Source organism: Coregonus clupeaformis, chromosome 40 (genome assembly GCF_020615455.1).
Source record: "Coregonus clupeaformis isolate EN_2021a chromosome 40, ASM2061545v1, whole genome shotgun sequence".
Taxonomy (NCBI): domain Eukaryota; kingdom Metazoa; phylum Chordata; class Actinopteri; order Salmoniformes; family Salmonidae; genus Coregonus; species Coregonus clupeaformis.
Genome location: NC_059231.1, coordinates 8,027,012 through 8,043,951, shown reverse-complemented (window position 1 = coordinate 8,043,951; position 16,940 = coordinate 8,027,012).

Sequence of the window (16,940 nt, the reverse complement as noted above, 5' to 3'; positions counted from 1 at the left end):
AATGCACCCCACAACCAATAAACAAAGCACGCCAACTTCGGGCACTTCAATATCATGGCTTGAGTTTTCAACACCACAATAAACAGACTATGACAATCGCGACAAACACAAAATACATCCCTGCCTACCTTGTAGGCCTACACAGTATCGAAGGCTTTACAATCTCAGAATGTCATTCGCCTTATTTGTGTTCATGGGCGGCGCACAATTGGCCCAGCGTCGTCCAGGGTAGGGGAGGGAATGGCCGGCAGGGATGTAGCTCAGTTGATAGAGCATGGCGTTTGCAACGCCAGGGTTGTGGGTTCGATTTCCACGGGGTATTCACTAACTGTAAGTCGCTCTGGATAAGAGCGTCTGCTAAATGACGTAAATGTAAATGTAAATGTAATGTAAATGTTTTGTAACAGATGTCTCTTTCCATTCATGAAATGTCCACTGCACTGTTTGAATTGATTGAGTGATTTTTTGTTGTTGTCAGTAAACATTTGTATATATAGACACTACCGTTCAAAAGTTTGGGGTCACTTAGAAATGTCCTTGTTTTCGAAAGAAAAGCAATTTTTTTGTCCATTAAAATAACATAAAATTTATCAGAAATACAGTTTAGACATTGTTAATGTTGTAAATGGCTATTGTTGCTGGAAACGGCAGATTTTTTATGGAATCTCTGCATAGGCGTACAGAGGCCCATTATTAGCAACCGTCAGTCCTGTGTTCCAATGGCACGTTGTGTTTTCAAATGTTTTTGTTGATATATATATATATATATTTTTTACCTTTATTTAACCAGGTAAGCCAGTTGAGAACAAGTTCTCATTTACAACTGCGACCTGGCCAAGATAAAGCAAAGCAGTGCGATAAAAACAACAACACAGAGTTACATATGGGGTAAACAAAACATAAAGTCAAAAATACAACAGAAAATATATATACAGTGTGTGCAAATGTAGTAAGTTATGGAGGTAAGGCAATAAATAGGCTATAGTGCAAAATAATTACAATTAGTATTAACACTGGAATGATAGATGTGCAAGAGATGATGTGCAAATAGAGATGCTTGGGTGCAAATGAGCAAAAAAAATAACAATATAGGGATGAGGTAGTTGGGTGGGCTAATTTCAGATGGGCTGTGTACAGGTGCAGTGATCGGTAAGCTGCTCTGACAACTGATGCTTAAAGTTAGTGAGGGAGATAAGTGTCTCCAGCTTCAGAGATTTTTGCAATTTGTTCCAGTCATTGGCAGCAGAGAACTGGAAGGAATGGCGTCCAAAAGGAGGTGTTTGCTTTGGGGATGACCAGTGAGATATACCTGCTGGAGCGCATACTACGGGTGGGTGTTGCTATGGTGACCAATGAGCTAAGATAAGGTGGGGATTTGCCTAGCAGTGATTTATAGATGGCCTGGAGCCAGTGGGTTTGGCGACGAATATGTAGTGAGGACCAGCCAACAAGAGCGTACAGGTCACAGTGGTGGGTAGTATATGAGGCTTTGGTGACAAAACGGATGGCACTGTGATAGACTACATCCAATTTGCTGAGTAGAGTGTTGGAGGCTATTTTGTAAATGACATCGCCGAAGTCAAGGATCGGTAGGATAGTCAGTTTTACGAGGGCATGTTTGGCAGCATGAGTGAAGGAGGCTTTGTTGCGAAATAGGAAGCCGATTCTAGATTTAACTTTGGATTGGAGATGCTTAATGTGAGTCTGGAAGGAGAGTTTACAGTCTAACCAGACACCTAGGTATTTGTAGTTGTCCACATACTCTAGGTCAGACCCGTCGAGAGTAGTGATTCTAGTCGGGTGGGCGGGTCTCAGCAGTGTTCGATTGAAGAGCATGCATTTAGTTTTACTAGTGTTTAAGAGCAGTTGGAGGCTACTGAAGGAGTGTTGTATGGCATTGAAGCTCGTTTGGAGGTTTGTTAACACAGTGTCCAATGAAGGGTCAGATGTATACAAAATGGTGTCGTCTGCGTAGAGGTGGATCTGAGAGTCACCAGCAGCAAGAGCGACATCATTGATATACACAGAGAAAAGAGTCGGCCCAAGAATTTAAACCTGTGGCACCCCCATAGAGACTGCCAGAGGTCCAGACAACAGGCCCTCCGATTTGACACAATGAACTATATCTGAGAAGTAGTTGGTGAACCAGGCGAGGCAGTCATTTGAGAAACCAAGGCTATTTAGTCTGCCAATAAGAATGCGGTGGTTGACAGAGTCGAAAGCCTTGGCCAGGTCGATGAAGACGGCTCCACAGTACTGTCTATTATCGATCGCGGTTATAATATCGTTTAGGACCTTGAGCGTGGCTGAGGTGCACCCATGACCAGCTCGGAAACCGGATTGCATAGCGGAGAAGGTATGGTGGGATTCGAAATGGTCGGTGATCTGTTTGTTAACATGGCTTTCAAAAACTTTTGAAAGGCAGGGCAGGATGGATATAGGTCTGTAACGGTTTGGATCTAGAGTGTCACCCCGTTTGAAGAGGGGGAAGACCGCGGCAGGATCTCAGACGTTACGAAAGAGAGGTTGAACAGGCTAGTAATAAGGGTTGCGACAATTTCGATGGCAAGTTTTAGAAAGAAAGGGTCCAGATTGTCTAGCCCAGCTGATTTGTAGGGGTCCAGATTTTGCAGCTCTTTCAGAACATCAGCTGTCTGAATTTGTGTGAAGGAGAAGCGGGGGGGGGGGGGGGTATGGGCAAGTTGCAGCGGAGGGTGCAGAGCTGGTGTTTGCTAATCCAAGTTTATCATTTTAAAAGGCTGATTGATCATTAGAAAACCCTTTTGCAATTATGTTAGCACAGCTGAAAACTGTGGTGCTGATTAAAGAAGCAATTAAACTGGCCTTCTTGAGACTAGTTGAGTATCTGGAGCATCAGCATGTCACGTCTCCTCCCGTTGCTCCCCTCCGGCGCTCTGATTCGCCGGTCTACTGAGCCACCGGTCTGAGCGCACCACCTCGGCAACACCGGAATGGAAACCCAACGCACCCTAATCACCTCCAGCGCACCTGCACCTCATCATCTCATCACCACCCCTATTTAGCCCTGGACTGTTCTGGATGATGTTGTGTGTGATTGTTTAGCTTCGTGTCGTTTACTCTCTCTTTGTTATTTCTCTTTGTCATTATTTAGTAAACCTTGACCTTGTTAATTCCTGCGTCTGCGTCCTACCTCTTCGTATACTCAGTACTCATCATACAGCAATTGTGGGTTCGATTACAGGCTCTAAATGGCCAGAAACAAATAACTTTCTTCTGAAACTCATCAGTCTATTCTTGTTCTAAGAAATGAAGGCTATTCCATGCGAGAAATTACCAAGAAACTGAAGATCTCGTACAACGCTGTGTATTACTCCCTTCACAGAACAGCGCAAACTGGCTCTAACCAGAATAGAAAGAGGAGTGGGAGGCCCCGGTGCACAACTGAGCAAGAGCACAAATACATTAGAGTGTCTAGTTTGAAAAACAGACGCCTCACAGGTCCTCAACTGGCAGCTTCATTAAATAGAACCCGCAAAACACCAGTCTCAACGTCAACAGTGAAGAGGCCACTCCGGAAAAAGCCATATCTCAGACTGCACATCTTAATCTTTTCTTTTTATTGGCCAGTCTGAGATATTCTGTAGATGTTTGGGGCTGCTGAGCTATTAAGTGCATAATCAAAGGGACACTAGACTAGAGCACTTGCCAGAGTCTTTAAGGTGCCTATAGCTATAGGTTTTCCATCTAATTGGCGACAGACTGGTGAAAGCCCTCAATGGTGCTGCCCATGCTAAAACAGGCTTTGGGCAAAGAGGGCCCTCTATCCACTCGATGATCAGCTCAGACAGCTGAGTTCCAGAAATCAGACAGGGAAGCTATTCTGAAGTTGTCCATACCTGCATTTCCAGCTGTCTCTTCAGATGTAGAAGACATACAGCAGTACGTGATCAGCTGAAGTGTGTACATGCACACTAAAACCAAATGGTTCTACATGGTGCCAGATAAGGGTTCTTTGTCTTGTAACCATAGCGGATACCTTTTTGGTGCTATATGGAACCATTCTGGAAGGTTCTACCCTTTAATGAACCCTGTTCTCAACCAGCTGGTAGGGCATGTTTTGACAATAGATTTAGAAGTGGATATGAAAAAAAACATCACTTGAACCTGATTGGTCAACTCCCTCAGCCCTCCTGCATCAATTAACATAATATGTATGATTTTGGGTTGCTGCAGATCAGTGTTGTGGCACTCTAACTTTGCCCATTCAGAGGGCTGGAAGAAAACTCAAAATCAGTCACCAAAGTTGTTGTACAAAAGTCAGGAATTCAATTAGTCAGGGATTAATATAGCACCATTCCTGTTAGTAGAGACCTTGAATAGTAGGAATATGTAAATACAAAAGTTTCAATGTAAAAAGGTTCAAAAGCAAGAATTTGAATATGAATTTGGAGGACAGAAATTATTAAATATTAAAGTATTAGACCTATCACTAAAAGCTTCAGTCATACAAAAGTTATACCTAAATCTGAACTAGTTTTCAAGCAAATTAGTAAGATTGTCTCACCCAATGTTCAAGAATGGCCTTTTTCCCTTTATTCAGATTACAATCACTCATTTTCAGTTATTTGAAAAGGAAATCATCTCCCAAATATCACTATTTCTAAAACAAGCCATAGAAAGTTGGTTGCAATTTCAATTTAATCCTCCAGAAACGACAGAACAAATAATGCAACAAATATTGTGGTTAAATTCAAAAATACTAATTGACAAAAAAACTTTATTTTTTGACAGAATGTTTAAAAAAGGTATAATCTTCATAAATTATATCATCGGTAGGACTGGTGGAGTTATGTCGCACATGCAGCTAACAAAAACGTATGGAAATGTCTGCTCTACCCAAAATTACAACCAAATAATTGCAGCCTTACCGCAGAAGAGGAAAGTGGAACGGGGAGAAAGTAAGGAACTTGTCTGTTGGCCTTGCATTAAAGAACATAATTGGTTAAGGAAAACTGTGATAAATAAAAAAGTATATCAGTTTCATTTAAGGACCAAAGGATTGACAGCCGTCCCATATAGATGGCAAAATAGTTGGGAAGAGATTTTTGACGTACCGATCCCATGGCATAGTGTTTATGAACTGATACGCAAAACGATACCAGATTCAAAACTTAGAATCTTTCAATTTAAATTATTATATAAAATTCTTGCTACCAATAGAATGTTATTTATATGGGGGATACAATCTTCCCAGCTCTGCAGATTTTGCTGTGAAGACACAGAATCATTAGATCATTTGTTTTGGTTCTGTCCATTTGTAGCTAGTTTCTGGACACAGGTCCAGGAATGGCTGAAGGATTGCAATATTTACCTGGAGCTAACCCTGCAGATAGCATTACTGGGTGATCTGAAAAGTCATAGTCAATCGATCAATAATATAATAATACTTTTAGCAAAAATGTTTATTTTTAATTCACAATCTGTAGAAGCAATGAGAATAGAAAGGTTCAGAACTTTTGTAAAACATCACAGTACAGTTGATATAATCAAATATACATGGCAAATAGAAATCCTATATGGATGGTGTTAAAAGATATATGGGAGGTGTTGAATGGAGCTGAAGGTTGGGACTAATAACAACTAATAACAACAAGATAACTAATGTAAAACATACTGTGTCCATAATAAGTATATAGGTTGTATGTTGGGAGCTTTTGTGAAAGAGCACAGTTAGAAAGATATGGCATATAGAAGCAAACCGGATGGACATCATGAAAATGATCGGAGAGGTTGAGAGTAGAAGAAGTTCAGGAGCAAAAACAAATAAAATATAATTATTGTAAAATTAACTCTGTCCATAAGGTGTAGATAGTAAGTATAAGCTGGAAGTAGAGGCCTGGGCGTTGTTGTTCACTAATTTACCCCAAGTAGGGAAAGGATGGCGGGGTTGAAAAGTAATAAAGGGGAGTATGTATATAAAAAACATGGGGGATTGGAAGTGATGCAGACAATTACATTGATGGAAGTTACAATCTTTCTGCAATATTAAGCTGATCTACCCCCCCAAAAAAAATATAAATATTGGAAACAAAAAATAAAAAGACATAAAATATAAGAAAAATATATTTAAAAAAAAGATTTTCGTAAAAATGTGCTTAACCGGGTGGTTTATACAGTGCATTAGGAAATTATTTAGACCCGTTGGCTTTTTCCACATTTTGTTACTTTACAGCCTTATTCTCAAATGGATTAAATAAATGTTTTTCCTCGTCAGTCTACACACAATATCCCATAATGACAAAGCGAAAATAGTTTTTTGAAAGTTTTGGCAGTTAAAAATAAAATAAAACGTATTTACATAAGTATTTAGACCCTTTGCTATGAGACACGAAATTGAGCTCAGGTCCATCCTGTTTCCATTGATCATCCTTGAGATGTTTCTACAACTTGATTGGAGTCCACCTGTAGTAAATTCAATTGATTGGACATGATTTGGAAAGGTCCCCAAGAACACAGTGGAACCACCAAGACTATTCCGAGAGCTGGCCGCCCGGCCAAACTCAGCAATCGGGGGGAGAAGGGCCTTGGTCAGGAAGGTGATGGTCACTCTGACAGAGCACCAGAATTCCTCTGTGGAGATGGAAGAAACTTCCAGAAGGACAACCATCTCTGCAGCACTCCACCCATCAGGGTGAAGCCACTCTTCAGTAAAAGGCACATGACAGCCCACTTGGAGTTTGCCAAAAGGCACCTAAAGGACTCTCAGACCATAAGAAACAAGATTCTCTGGTCTGATGAAACCAAGATCGAACTCTTTGGCTTGAATGCGAAGCGTCATGTCTGGAGGAAACCTGGCACCATCCCTACGGTGAAACATGTTGGTGTTAGCATTATGCTGTGAGGATGTTGTTCAGCGGCAGGCACTAGGAGACTATTCAGGATCGAGGGAAAATTGAACAGAGCAAAGTACAGAGAGATGAAAACCTGCTCCAGAGCTGTCAGGACCTCAGACTGGGGTAAAGGTTCACCTTCCAACAGGACAACGACCCTAAGCACACAGCCAAGACAACGCAGGAGTGGCTTCGGGACAAGTCTCTGAGTAGCCCAGCCAGAGCCCGGACTTGAGTCTGATCGAACATCTCTGGAGAGACCTGAAAATAGCTGTGCAGCGACGCTCTCCATCCAACCAGACAGAGCTTGAGAGGATCTGCAGAGAAGAATGGGAGAAACTTCCCAAATACAGGTATGCCAAGCTTGTAGCATCATACCCAAGAATACTCTAGGCTGTAATCGCTGCCAAATGTGCTTTAACAAAGTACTGAGTAAAGGGTCTGAATACTTATGTAAATATGGGAGTTTTTATACATTTGCTAAAATTTCTAAAAACCTGTTTTTGCTTTGTCATTATGGGGTATTGTGTGTAGATTGATGAGGAAATTGTTTTATTTAAACCATTTTAGAGTAAGGCTGTAACGTAACAAAATGTGGAAAAAGTCAAGGGGTCTGAATATTTTCAGAATGCACTCAGTAAAAAGTACGGTGGAATAAGAATAGGGTACATCTATTTTTTATAAAATAATACTTATTTTGGTGAAAACTAAGATTTCATTGTTGACAAGACACTACATTTGTGATGAGTGTGACAGAAGGAGTCAGGCGCAGGAGGGTAATCACCGAATGCAGAGTTTATTCCGTCGTACACAAATAGCGCTGGATAGCGACAAATGAAACAGGCACAGGGGAAAATCTACCCTGGCAATACAAGGTAAAGGTAGCTCCAACAATAACAGGCACAGGGGAAATATCTACCCCGGCAATAATAAGGTACAAATAAACAATCACCCATAAAGACAAGGGGGGCAGAGGGAACACTTATACACGGACTAATGAGGGGATAAGAACCAGGTGTGTGTGATTGACAAGACAAGACAAATGGAATGATGAATAATGGAGCGGCAGTGGCTAGTAAGCCGGTGACGACGAACGCCGAAGCCTGCCCAAACAAGGAGGGGAGGCAGCCTCGGCGAAAGTCATGACAGTACCCCCCGCTTGACGCGCAGCTCCAGCAGTGCGCCGACCCCGGCCTCGGGGGTGGACAGGAGGACGCGGAGCAGGGCGAGCCGGATGGCGACGGTAAAGAAATCCTGCAACAGGGAGGGATCGAGGATATCCCTCACTGGGACCCAGTACCATTCCTCCGGACCGTACCCCTCCCACTCCACAAGGTACTGAAGGCCCCCCACCCGATGCCTCGAATCCAGGATGAAATGGACAGAGTACAACGGGGCCCCCTCGATGTCCAGAGGAGGTGGAGGAACCTCCCGCACCTCAGACTCCTGGAGCGGACCAACCACCACCGGCCTGAGGAGAGACACATGAAACGAGGGGTTAATACGGTAATCAGGGGGAAGTAATAACCTATAAGTGACGTTGTTGATTCTCCTCAGGACTTTGAACGGCTCCACAAACCGCGGGCTCAGCTTCCGGCAGGGCAGGCGGAGGGGCAGATTCCGGGTTGAGAGGCAGACTCGATCCCCCGGTACGAAGGGACGGTCAGCATTGGCCTTCTGACGACGTACGGCGCGCTGGAGGTGAAAGTGGGCAGCGTCCCACGTCTCCCCCGCACGCCGAAATCAGTCATCCACAGCAGGAGCCTCAGTCTGGCTCTGGTGCCACAGTGCCAGAACCGGTTGGTAACCTAAAACACATTGGAATGGTGTTAGGTTAGTAGAGGAGTGGTGGAGAGAGTTCTGGACATATTCTGCCCAAGGAAAGAACACCGACCACTCCCTCGGCCGGTCCTGGCAATAGGACCGCAGGAACCTACCCACATCCTCATTTACCCGTTCCACCTGCCCTCTGGGTGGAACCCAGAGGTCAGGCTGACCGAGACCCCCAGACGTTCCATGATGCCTTCCAAACCTTGGACGTGAACTGGGGACCTCGGTCGGACACTATATCCTCTGGCACCCCGTAGTGCCGGAAGACATGAGTAAACAGGGCCTCCGCAGTCTGCAGGGCCATGGGGAGACCGAGCAGAGGAAGGAGGCGGCAGGACTTGGAAAAGCAGTCCACAACGACCAGGATGGTGGTGTTACCTTGGGAGAGGGGAAGATCAGTCAAGAAATCAACACTAAGGTGAGACCATGGTCGTTGTGGAACTGGTAAAGGTTGTAACTTACCCGCTGGGAGGTGTCTAGGTGCCTTACTCTGGGCCACACCGAGCAGGAGGAGATGTACACCCTCACGTCCTTAGCCAAGGTAAGCCACCAGTGCTTTCCGATCAGGCAGCGCACTGTACGACCGATACCTGTGTGACCAGAGGAGGGTGACTTGTGTGCCCAGAAGATCAGACGATCATGGATAAGAGCAGGCACGTACCGCATTCCAGCTGGACTCTGAGTTGGAGATGGATCTGTGCATAATGCCTGCTCTATATCCGTGTCCATCGCCCATACTATCGGCGCCACAATGCAGGAGGCCAGGAGTATGTGGGTGTTGTCTCTGGGCCTCTCCTCTGGGCCTCTCCGGCTGTCATACAGCCGGGTCAGTACGTCTGCCTTCACCTTCTTCGTACCCGGAATGTATGACAGTGTAAAATCAAACCGGGTGAAGAATAGGGCCCACCTGGCCTGGCGAGGATTCAGCCTCCTCGCTGCCCGGATGTACTCCAGGTTACGGTGGTCCGTCCAGACGAGGAAAGGGTGTTTCGCTTCTTCGAGCCAATGCCTCCACACGGTCAAAGCTCGGACAACAGCCAACAACTCCCGATCACCAACGTCGTAGTTCTGCTCCGCCGGGCTGAGCTTCTTAGAGAAGAAGGCACAGGGGCGGAGCTTGGGTGGTGTGCCCGAGCGTTGGTATAGGACAGCGCCTATCCCTACCTCGGACGCATCCACCTTCACTACGAACGGTAGTGATGGATCGGGGTGGGCCTGTCACGAGTTGCTAAGCCAGAACCCAGAAGCAGACCAGGACAAGGTAAGTTGAAACGAAGGTGAGTGTTTATTTACAAATTCAAGAGTGATGCTGAATAATCCAGGGAACAGAGCGGGCGGCGTTGATTAGTTGTTGGGGGTGCAGTGGTTGATCCCATCCTGGGTCGGCAGCCGCCGACCACCAGGCAGAGGTTGGATGAAGGTTCCGGACGGGTGACTGCAGATGGAACAAAACGGGGGTAAGTAAGCAACAAACCAACAAGGTGCAAAAACAACAAAACTAACGCTAGGCTCTAAGACTGATACTCTGGTAAACCTACTGTTCATGGCTAACGATCCGGCAGGGAATGGATGTTAGGCCAGAGCCTAAGAAGGGTGATGATCAGGACCAGGTGTGCAGCTTGCTGATGGGATGCAGGTGCGGAAATCAAGAGAGCTCCCCCGGAGCGTTCCCCGAACCCTCGGGAAACTGGAGATCACGAACAGAAAAACTAGTCCACAGACAGGACCCGACTCAGACTGCCGGGATCGTTACAGTACCCCCTCCGACTGAACGCCACCGGGCGGACTCCCCGGAGCGCCAGGATGGAGGCGGTAGAAGTCACGGATGAGGTCAGCATCTAGGATCTGTCGCCGCGGAATCCAACTCCTCTCTTCAGGACCATACCCCTCCCAGTCCACGAGATACTGGAAACCCCGGCCCCGCCGTCTGGAATCCATGATGCGTCGCACCGTGTAGGCAGGACCACCTCCGATCATCCGAGGAGGAGGAGGAGGAGGCGGAGGAGGCAACAGAGGACTGAGAAAAACAGGCTTGAGGCAGGAGACATGAAAGGTGGGATGGACTCTGAGCGTCCTCGGTAGTTTGAGTCGAACTGCCACTGGATTGATCACCTTCTCCACCACAAACGGACCAATGAACTTCGGTAACAACTTCCTAGACTCAGTCCGTAACGGAAGATCCCGTGTGGCCAACCAGACCCTATCTCCGATGGTATAGGTGGGAGCGGGGATCCGGCGACGATTCGCCTGGAGCTGATACCGGTCCGAAACTCTAAGGAGTGCCTTTCTGGCCCGATGCCAGGTCCGGTGGCAACGACGAATATGGGCCTGAACAGAAGGCACTGAGAGCTCCTTCTCCTGAGAAGGGAACAGGGGAGGTTGGTAGCCATACAGGCACTGGAAGGGAGACATCCCAGTGGCAGATGTAGGGAGAGTATTGTGGGCATACTCAACCCAAGGCAACTGAGAGACCCAGGAGGTGGGGTTGGAAGAGGCCAGGCAGCGTAGCGTGGATTCCATCTTCTGGTTGGCTCTCTCCGCCTGACCATTGGATTGGGGGTGAAAACCAGATGTGAGACTGACTGTAGCTCCAATGGCCAAACAGAAGGACTTCCAGACAGCAGAGGTAAACTGAGGGCCACGGTCGGAAACGATATCACTGGGCAAACCGTGGACCCTGAAAACCTCCCTAACCAGGATCTCGGACGCCTCCGAGGCAGAGGGAAGCTTGGCAATTGGCACAAAGTGGGCGAACTTGCTGAATCTGTCCACGATAGTCAGAACGACCGTGTTCCCCTCAGAAGCGGGCAACCCAGTGACGAAGTCCAGGGCCAGATGCGACCATGGTCGCCGGGGAATAGGAAGGGGGTGAAGTAGTCCAGAGCTGGGCCGATTGGTACTCTTATTCTGCGCACACACTGGACAGGCAGCAACAAAACCCCGAGTATCCTCGGCCATGGCAGGCCACCAAAAACGTCTGCGAAGAAACGCCATTGTCCGAGCCACGCCAGGGTGACAAGCCATCTTGCTGGCGTGGGACCATTTGAGGACAGCAGGACGAACCGACTCAGGCACAAACAACCGACCGGGTGGACCGTTACCGGGACCGGGCTGAGTCCGAAGGGCCGCCAGCACCTCCTCCTCAATCTTCCACATAACTGCTCCCACGACGCAGTTCCGGGGGAGAATTGTCTCGGTCTTGGACCCACTCTCCTCCGTCTTGGAGAACATCCGGGACAAGGCGTCCGCCTTGCCGTTCTTAGATCCAGGTCGGAACGTCAGGGAAAACTTGAATCGTCCGAAAAACAACGCCCACCTGGCCTGACGGGAGTTGAGACGTTTAGCCGATTGCACGTAAGCAAGATTCTTGTGGTCAGTCCAGACAATAAACGGTTGCTCCGCCCCCTCCAACCAGTGGCGCCACTCCTCCAAGGCAAGTTTCACCGCGAGAAGCTCCCGGTTACCCACATCGTAATTCCTCTCCGCAGGCGAAAGGCGACGAGAGTAGTAGGCGCAGGGATGGAGTTTACTGTCCGTGGAGCATCGCTGCGACAGGATGGCGCCAACTCCCACATCAGACGCGCGTCACTTCAACGACGAACTGACGGGCCGTGTCCGGGTTGAGAGAGAATCGGTGCGTTGGTGAATCGCCTCTTCAAATCCAGAAACGCTCGATCCGCCTCCGGATTCCACTTGAAGGTCCTGATACTGGAAGTCAAGGCAGTTAACGGAGCGGCCACACGGCTGTAATCCCGGATGAATCTGCGGTAGAAATTCGCAAACCCCAAAAAATCTCTGGAGCTGCAATCTCGTACCGGGCTGGGCCCATTCCAGAACCGCTCTAACCTTCTCCTGGTCCATCCTAATCTCTCCCCTGGAGATGATGTACCCGAGAAAGGATGTCGTGTGGGCGTGAAACTCGCACTTCTCGGCCTTCACGAACAGGCGATTCTCCAACAATCGCTGCAGAACCTGCCGGACATGCTGGACGTGGTCGGAAGGTTCCTTCGAGAAGATCAGAATGTCATCCAGGTAAACAAACACAAAGAGACCGATCATATCTCTCAGGACGTCGTTCACCATACTCTGGAATACCGCTGGAGCATTGGTCAGTCCAAACGGCATCACCTGATACTCAGGTGACCCATCGGTGTATTGAAACCCGTCAACCACTCGTCCCCTCTCTGATCCGGACCATGTGATACGCATTGCGTAGGGTCTAGCTTGGTGAACACCGTAGCACCCTGTAAGGAGTCGAAGGCAGAACTCATCAAGGGCAGGGGATACTTGTTCTTGACCGTGATGTCATTCAACCCCCGATAATCAATACACGGTCGAAGAGAGCCATCCTTCTTACCCACAAAGAAGAATCCTGCCCCCAGGGGTGATGACGAGGGACGAACGAGACCAGCAGCTAGGGACTCCTTGATGTAGGTCTCCAAAGCCTCACGTTCAGGTCGGGAGATACTGTATAACCTTCCCTTGGGGTAGACAGCTCCAGGGAACAGGTTGATGGCACAATCATAGGGTCGGTGGGGAGGGAGTGACAGAGCCTTCTGCTTACTGAAAACTTCCCCCAAATCGTGATATGTCTCGGGAACCAGGGACAAATCTGGGGGTTTAGCCTCAATCACCTGACTGGGAACCGAATGGGGGCAGGCAGTCTTGAGACAGTTAGCATGACAATCAAGGCTCCAACTCGTTACCTTGCCCGTCACCCAATCGAACGTGGGATTGTGTTCCTTCAGCCAGGGGTATCCAAGGACCAAAGGAACATGGGAAGACGGCAGAATGAAGAATGAAATCATCTCAGAATGATTCCCCGACAACCGCATCTTAACCGGTTCAGTCCTCATCGTGATACGTGCCAGACTACTGCCGTCCAGAGTGGTAGCTTCAATGGCTTCCGGCAATTGCTCCTTGGAAAGCCCCAGCTGTTCCACCAACTCGGCATCTAGAAAGCTTCCATCGGCACCTGAATCGATAAAAGCGTTAATCGCTAAGCTCTGATTCCTGTTCATAAGGGTAGCCGGGAAACGGGGTCTGACAGAGGTATTGAGAGGTCGAAACTGGCTCGCTAAAAGTCCTCCCAACTTTAGCGAGCCGCGCAGTTTGGACGCAACCGACTGGAACCTGAGAAGCTGATCGGTTGGACGGAACCCATTGCTTCTCCCTCCTTCGCTCTCGGACTCGATTATCCACCCGAATAGACAAGGCTACCAAGCTGTCCAGGTCACTAGGCTCCGGATAGGAGATCAACTCATCCTTGAGCTGCTCCGACAGACCCTGGTAAAAGGCCGCTTGCAGAGCCTCCTCATTCCACCCACTCTCCACAGCCAACGTCTTGAACTCGATCACGAAGTCGGCCACGCTGCGAGTTCCTTGGCGAAGCGAAAACAGGCGCCTAGCTGCGTCCCTCCCTCGGACGGAATGGTCGAAGAGCTTCCTCATCTCGGCCGTGAACCCCTGGTATGAAGCCATGCAGGGATCCTGTCGTTCCCAAACGGCTGAAGCCCACTCCAGCGCTCGACCACGCAGCAACTCAATCACAAAGGCTATCCTAGCCTTGTCTGTGGCATAAGAGTAGGGCTGTAGATCGAACACTAATCCACACTGCATAAGGAAGGAACGGCATCTTCCCAGCTCCCCCTCATATTTATCCGGCGTCGGAACCTTGGGCTCACGGAAGGACACAGCTTCAGAAGCGGCAGGCGAGATGGGTGAAACCGGTAGTGGATCCTCCACCGGACACTTGCGTTGGTTCTGGACCTCCGTCAGACCGGTAGAAAGGTTCCGAACTGACAACGCGATCTCCTGTAGTACCGTGCTATGATGGCCCAACATCTTCTCCTGCTGGGTAATGGCATGGCGAACAGAGTCCAGGTCCGCTGGGTTCATTACTGGCCGGATCGTTCTGTCACGAGTTGCTAAGCCAGAACCCAGAAGCAGACCAGGACAAGGTAAGTTGAAACGAAGGTGAGTGTTTATTTACAAATTCAAGAGTGATGCTGAATAATCCAGGGAACAGAGCGGGCGGCGTTGATTAGTTGTTGGGGGTGCAGTGGTTGATCCCATCCTGGGTCGGCAGCCGCCACCACCAGGCAGAGGTTGGATGAAGGTTCCGGACGGGTGACTGCAGATGGAACAAAACGGGGGTAAGTAAGCAACAAACCAACAAGGTGCAAAAACAACAAAACTAACGCTAGGCTCTAAGACTGATACTCTGGTAAACCTACTGTTCATGGCTAACGATCCGGCAGGGAATGGATGTTAGGCCAGAGCCTAAGAAGGGTGATGATCAGGACCAGGTGTGCAGCTTGCTGATGGGATGCAGGTGCGGAAATCAAGAGAGCTCCCCGGAGCGTTCCCGAACCCTCGGGAAACTGGAGATCACGAACAGAAAAACTAGTCCACAGACAGGACCCGACTCAGACTGCCGGGATCGTTACAGGGCCAGTACTGGGGATGAGGTGAACAGACCCCGCAGTTTGCTGAAGGTCAGCCTCAGCAGACCAGCGGAGCCGGGACGGCCCACCCTTCAACAGGGATGTAATGGGAGCTGCGACCTTGCCAAATCCCCGGATAAACCTCCGATAGTAGTTGGCGAAGCCAAGGAAGCGCTGCACCTCCCTAACCATGGTTGGAGTCGGCCAATTAAGCACAGCTGAAATGCCATATCCCTCCATCTCCACACCTGAGGTGATAATACGGTATCCGAGGAAGGAGACGGACTGCTGGAAAAACATACACTTCTCTGCCTTGGCATAAAGGTCATTTTCCAACAGTCGGGCCAGCACTTTGTGAACCAGGGAGACATGCTCGGCGCGCGTAGCGGAATACACCAGGATGGCATCGATGTAGACCACCACAACGCGACCAAGCATGTCCCGAAACACCTTGTTCACAAAGGACTGGAAGACGGATGGAGCATTCATCAAACCGTAGGGTATCACCAGGTATTTATAATGCTGTCTACCACTCATCCCTCTCCCAAACACGCACCAGGTTGTATGCAAGATGGCGTAGCAGTGCGGTCGTATTTCTGTCATGTCCTCGTGTAAACAGACAGTTTTTTAGTTTTTTATTCTTTAACTAAATATACCTTCCAGCAACCTGCCTCACCCAACGTGGAAAGGATTTTATTATTTCTTTATAACTTTTATCAAGAACCTTAAGCTGAAACTAGTCTAGCTGCAACCGAATGGCTGTTGTAGCCAGCTAGCTAGCAAACTTGCTATTAGCTGACGTTAGTGGTCTAAACCATTGTCCGTGGCCTGCACTACCCACCAGCCAGCTCTAGCTCTAACCTGGACAATTTGTCGGCCAGTCTGCACAGCGTGCAATCGACCCAGAGCATATCGGATCATCGCAACTAGCTAGAGGCAACCGTATGGCTGTTGTCGTTGGCTAATTACCGCTGATCCTTAGCAAGCACCAGTTAGCCTTGAGCTAGCCTCGAGCCAGGCCCATCTCCCGGCTATCTACCTCTCTGTCAACCGGACGGGACCTCCTAGTGTTCACACGGAGCCCTGCCGATCCAACACGACTGGTCTGCCCACGAAATCGTCTGATGTGGTTTCAACAGGCTTCCCGTTACGACGTCGACCACGAAGAGCCATCTGCTAGCCCCGGCCCGCTAGCACACGCAAGCCGTGCCTCTTGCTCGCCAGTGCTGTAGCAGCCCCCGAACTACCTCCGAACTCTCCTATTGCTGTTCACCGGACCTTATGATAACTCAGCTATACAGCTGATGCCTGCTGGACTGTTCCTTTATACGGTACCGCATCCTGTTTATGTTTAGCCTCAGCCCTAACTTTGTCGCCATTACCAGCTGTTGTCTTAGCTCTCTCGAATAACACCTGTGATTGCTTTATGCCTCTCTGCCATGTCAATATGCCTTGCTTATTGCTGTTTTGGTTATTTCTTATTGTACTATTTCACTGTAGAGCCCCCAGTCCAGCTCAACCTGCCTTAGATAGCTCCTTTGTCCCATCACAATACACGCGGAGACCGACTCAATCGGTGCCTCCAGTGATGCTATCTCTTACATCGTTACCCAACGCTTAGGTTTACCTCCACTGTACTCAGATCCTTCCATAACCTTGTCTTTACATTATCCCAGAAACCCTAGACCCACTCCAATTTGCATACCGCCCCAACAGATCCACAGATGATGCAATCTCTATTGCACTCCACACTGCCCTTTCCCACCTGGACAAGAGGAACACCTACGTGAGA